At 39.2% G+C, this 5,763-nt stretch overlaps 1 pseudogene; it reads right to left on the bottom strand.

Moving 5' to 3' along the window:
• Window positions 1-3,289: 3,289 nt before the first annotated feature.
• Window positions 3,290-5,561, bottom strand: LOC133054115 (olfactory receptor 52A1-like; annotated as a pseudogene).
• Between the last annotated feature and the right edge of the window lie 202 nt (window positions 5,562-5,763).

Raw genomic sequence — 5,763 nt, 5'->3', positions numbered from 1 at the left:
CATTGATTGATTTGCGGATATTAAAGAATCCTTGCATTCCTGGGATAAAGCCCACTTGGTCATGGTGTATGATTTTTTTAATATGTTGTTGGATTCTGTTTGCTAGAATTTTGTTAAGGATTTTTGCATCTATGTTCATCAGTGATATTGGCCTGTAGTTTTCTTTTTTTGTGGCATCTTTGTCTGGTTTTGGAATTAGGGTGATGGTGGCCTCATAGAATGAGTTTGGAAGCTTACCTTCCTCTGCAATTTTCTGGAAGAGTTTGAGTAAGATAGGTGTTAGCTCTTCTCTAGATTTTTGGTAGAATTCAGCTGTGAAGCCATCTGGTCCTGGGCTTTTGTTTGCTGGAAGATTTTTGATGACAGTTTCGATTTCCTTGCTTGTGATGGGTCTGTTAAGATCTTCTATTTCTTCCTGGTTCAGTTTTGGAGGAGTCTACCTAAAGAAACAAAGGACCTATACATAGAAAACTATAAAACACTGATGAAAGAAATCAAAGAGGACACAAACAGATGGAGAAACATACCGTGCTCATGGATTGGAAGAATTAATATTGTCAAAATGGCTATTCTACCCAAAGCAGTCTATAGATTCAATGCAATCCCTATCAAGCTACCAACGGTATTTTTCACAGAACTAGACCAAAGAATTTCACAATTTGTATGGAAATACAAAAAACCTCGAATAGCCAAAGTAATCTTGAGAAAGAAGAATGGAGCTGGAGGAATCAACCTGCCTGACTTCAGACTCTACTACAAAGCCACAGTCATCAAGACAGTATGGTACTGGCACAAAGACAGAAATATAGATCAATGGAACAGAATAGAAAGCCCAGAGATAAATCCACGAACCTATGGACACCTTATCTTCGACAAAGGAGGCAAGGATATACAATGGAAAAAAGACAACCTCTTTAACAAGTGGTGCTGGGAAAACTGGTCAACCACTTGTAAAAGAATGAAACTAGAACACTTTCTAACACCATACACAAAAATAAACTCAAAATGGATTAAAGATCTAAATGTAAGACCAGAAACTATAAAACTCCTAGAGGAGAACATAGGCAAAACACTCTCCGACATAAATCAAAGCAAGATCCTCTATGACCCACCTCCCAGAATACTGGAAATAAAAGCAAAACTAAACAAATGGGACCTAATGAAACTTAAAAGCTTTTGCACTACAAAGGAAACTATAAGTAAGGTGAAAAGACAGCCCTCAGATTGGGAGAAAATAATAGCAAATGAAGAAACAGACAAAGGATTAATCTCAAAAATATACAAGCAACTCCTGCAGCTCAATTCCAGAAAAATAAATGACCCAATCAAAAAATGGGCCAAAGAACTAAACAGACATTTCTCCAAAGAAGACATACAGATGGCTAACAAACACATGAAAAGATGCTCAACATCACTCATTATTAGAGAAATGCAAATCAAAACCACAATGAGGTACCATTACACGCCAGTCAGGATGGCCGCTATCCAAAAGTCTACAAGCAATAAATGCTGGAGAGGGTGTGGAGAAAAGGGAACCCTCTTACACTGTTGGTGGGAATGCAAACTAGTACAGCCGCTATGGAAAACAGTGTGGAGATTTCTTAAAAAACTGGACATAGAACTGCCATATGACCCAGCAATCCCACTTCTGGGCATACACACTGAGGAAACCAGATCTGAAAGAGACACGTGCACCCCAATGTTCATCGCAGCACTGTTTATAATAGCCAGGACATGGAAGCAACCTAGATGCCCATCAGCAGATGAATGGATAAGGAAGCTGTGGTACATATACACCATGGAATATTACTCAGCCATTAAAAAGAATTCATTCGAACCAGTCCTAATGAGATGGATGAAGCTGGAGCCCATTATACAGAGTGAAGTAAGCCAGAAAGATAAAGAACATTACAGCATACTGACACATGTATATGGAATTTAGAAAGGTGATAACGATAACCCTATATGCAGAACAGAAAAAGAGACACAGAAATACAGAACAGACTTTTGAACTTTGTGGGAGAATGTGAGGGTGGGATATTTCAAAAGAACAGCATGTATACTATCTATGGTGAAACAGATCACCAGCCCAGGTGGGATGCACGAGACAAGTGCTCCGGCCTGGTGTACTGGGAAGACCCAGAGGAATCGGGTGGAGAGGGAGGTGGGAGGGGGGATCAGGATTGGGAATACATGTAAATCCATGGCTGATTCATATCAATGTATGACAAAACCCACTGGAAAAAAAAATAATAATAATAATAAAAATTAAAAAAAAAAAATAAAAAAAAAAAAAAAAAAAAAAAATAAACTGAGATATTTAAAGAATAGTGCTTGATACAAACACATCTTACATTGATGTATAGAAGTTGTCAAAAGTATTATAAGACGCTTCCTTATACAATATACCCAGATTTACATATTTTTTTTACATTATGCTCAATTTTGCTTTACCTCGGAACAATTCGGTAGATACATGGATAGATATATGATAGATAATTTTTATGAAGTGTTTATGAGTAAATTCAAGACATAGTGTTCCTTTGTGCCTAAATATTTAAATATGCTTCCCTAGGAAAAGGATAGTCTCCTGTCTAACTGTAGTATTATAGCCAGTATCAGGACATTTAGCACTGAAGTGATGTTATAACCTAAGCGTTGGTCCATATCCGAGGTTAAACATAGTCCAAAGACCTATGTGTATATTTTTCTTGCCTAAAATTCAATTCAGGATTATTCAATGCACTTTATATTCATATCTCTTTAGACTCCTTCAACCTATACCAACTCCTCAGACTTTTTCCCTTTGTCCTTTGTTTTGTTTCATTTTTGAGGATCCACTTACTTAATATTTTAAACTTTATATTAAAGTCTAATATAAGTACAGAAATGATACTTTGTACAGCTTAAGTGATTTTTTGCAAAGGAGACATAAATGTGTAACAACACAACTGAGGTTTATAACATTATTCGCACCAAGAAGCTCCTTCCTGAATTGGTCATTACATCACCATTTCTGAAAGAAAAGGAAAGAACCTATGTTCACTAGTTTACTCGTTTATGTTTCTTAATTTCTTTACCCAGATACAGTACACAAGTCTACATCACATAGCTGTCATGCCAGATTATGAAAACTGGTTTAAGACTGCAAATTAAAAACAACAAAAATAAAACTTAAATAGAAAACTAAAGAATTTTAAAAACATGGATTTTTTTAGTTTTATTTTGTTTTGAAATTTTGTTACTATGCACAAAGAAAAACACATGGTTGCATTATTCATAGTAAATTTTATGAACAGAATATTTTTACCATATGCATAAGTATGTGCTTAGTCTTTGCACCATAGACAAGTAGATTGAGAAATGGAGGGAACACCAAGTAAATGCTAGAAATGAGGCTGTGGATGTAAGGTGAGATGTGAGAACCAAACCTATGTCAAAGAAGGAGAAGAAGGCAGGGAGGTAGAGTTGGAGGAAGACACAAATATGAGTGATACAAGTATTGAATGCTTTCAACCTTGCCTCCTTCTGGGTCAAAAGAAAAAGCTGTGATAAATAACTATCCATAGGATGATGTAATGTATGTGAGGCTAAACCCTGCAGCAGTGCAGTTCAGTCCAGTTGCTCAGTTGTGTCCGACTCTTTGCAACCCCAAGAACAGCAGCACGCCAGGCCTCCCTGTCCATCACCAACTCCCGGAGTGTACCGAAACTCATGTCCATTGAGTCGGTGATGCCATCCAACCGTCTCAACCTGTGTCGTCTCCTGCTCCTGCCTTCAATCTTTCCCAACATCAGGGTCTTTTCCAAGGAGTCAGCTCTTCGCATCATGTGGCCAAACTATTGGAGTTTCAGCATCAACATCAGTCCTTCCAGTGAACACCCAGGACTGATTTCTTTCAGGATGGACTGGTTGGATCTCCTTGCAGTCCAGGGGACTCTCAAGAGTCTTCTCCAGCACCACAGTTCAAAAGCCTCAATTCTTCAGCACTCAGCTTCCTTTATAGTCCAACTCCCACATCCATACATGACCACTGGAAAAACCAGAGCCTTGACTAGCCGGACCTTTGTTGGTAAAGTAATGTCTCTGTTTTTTAATATGCTGTCTATGTTGGTCATAACTTTCCTTTCAAGGAGTAAGCGTCTTTTAATTTCATGGCTGCAATCACCATCTGCAGTGATTTTGGAGTCCAGAAAAATAAAGTTAGCCACTGTTTCCACTGTTTCACCATCTATTTCCCATGAAGTGATGGGACCAGATGCTATGATCTTAGTTTTCCGAATGTTGAGCTTTAAGCCAACTTTTTTACTCTCCTCTTTCACTTTCATCAAGAGGCTTTTTAGTTCTTCGATTTCTGCCATAAGGGTGGTTTCATCTGCATATCTGAGGTTATTGATATTTCTCCCTGCAATCTTGATTCCAGCTTGTGCTTCCTCCAGCCCAGTGTTTCTCATGAAGTACTCTGCATATAAGTTAAATAAGCAGGGTGACAACATACAGCCTTGATGTATTCCTTTCTTTATTTGGAACCAGTCTTTTCTTCCATGTCCAGTTCTAACTATTGCTTCCTCACCTGGACACAGGTTTCTCAAGAGGCAGGTCAGGTGGTCTGGTGTTCCTATCTCTTTCAGAATTTTCCACAGTTTATTGTGATCCACACAGTCAAAAACCTTGGCATGGTCAATAAAACAGAAATAGATGTTTTCTTGAAACTCTCTTGCAACAGTGAAAGCCACAAACAAACCATAGATTCTGTTGACCCAGACATTTCCTGCAATCAGTTTCACAATGGCCATGTGCTCACATTAGGAGTGGGATATGAGTCTTGGATGATAAAATTAAAACTAGAACTTTATCAGTATTAGGTGCCAGAGTCTTTCCAGGTGACACTAGTGGTAAAGATCCTGCCTGCCCATGCAGGAGATGTAAGAGAAGCGGGTTCAGTCCCTGGGTTGGCAAGACCCCCTGGAGGAGGAAATGGCAACCCACTTCAGTATTCTTGCCTGGAGAATCCCATGGACAGAGGAGCCTAGCAGCCTGCAGTCCTTAGCGTCTCAGAGATGGACACAACTGAAGCGGCTTAGAGCACATGCAGACACAGGAATGGTAGCCCTGAGTGGTACCACAGCCTTGGTTTTGGGTAACTAAGTGGTGGGTGAAGATGGCACTGTGTCTCAGTGGATGGCGACTTAGTGGTCCAGGTCCACGGCAAGCAGACGCCCACCTCTATTCACTGTAATGTGTGAATAAGCCACTTTTGAGGCAATCAGGAATCAAAATAAATCTGTTACGTGAAACCAGAAGATTCCAAGCATCTTGAGCACAATGCTGGTCTGAAGGGCAATATCTGTGACTCTTAGCATGCCTAGGAAAATGTACATGGCCTCATGGAAACTGTGTTCTGATTTGATAATGATAAACAGCAGGAAATTTCTAATCATAGGAATGAGATACATGACACAGAATGGAATCCCAATCCGACACTGCACAGACTCTAGGCCTGGGATCCCTTTTAGGGCCAACACAGAAGGCATGAAGACTGTGGTGCTGGGAATGGACATAATCTCCTTGGGTCTTCTGATGCAAACAAATGTTTCTCAGTTAAAGCTACCACTTCATCTTCTACCTTTACTTTTCACCCTAAGTCAACATATTGAGTCTTTCTGATTTTATGGAAATCTGAGATCATATCATCCATCTCATTTACATATCTAAAGTATGAAAGAAAGACCCAAAGATATACATCACAGGTTTTAAGAAAGA

The sequence above is a fragment of the Dama dama genome, chromosome 1 (genome assembly GCF_033118175.1).
Source record: "Dama dama isolate Ldn47 chromosome 1, ASM3311817v1, whole genome shotgun sequence".
Classification (NCBI taxonomy): Eukaryota; Metazoa; Chordata; class Mammalia; order Artiodactyla; family Cervidae; genus Dama; species Dama dama.
Note: the sequence above shows the minus strand (reverse complement) of the source record. Positions and strands in the feature narration are given on the sequence as shown.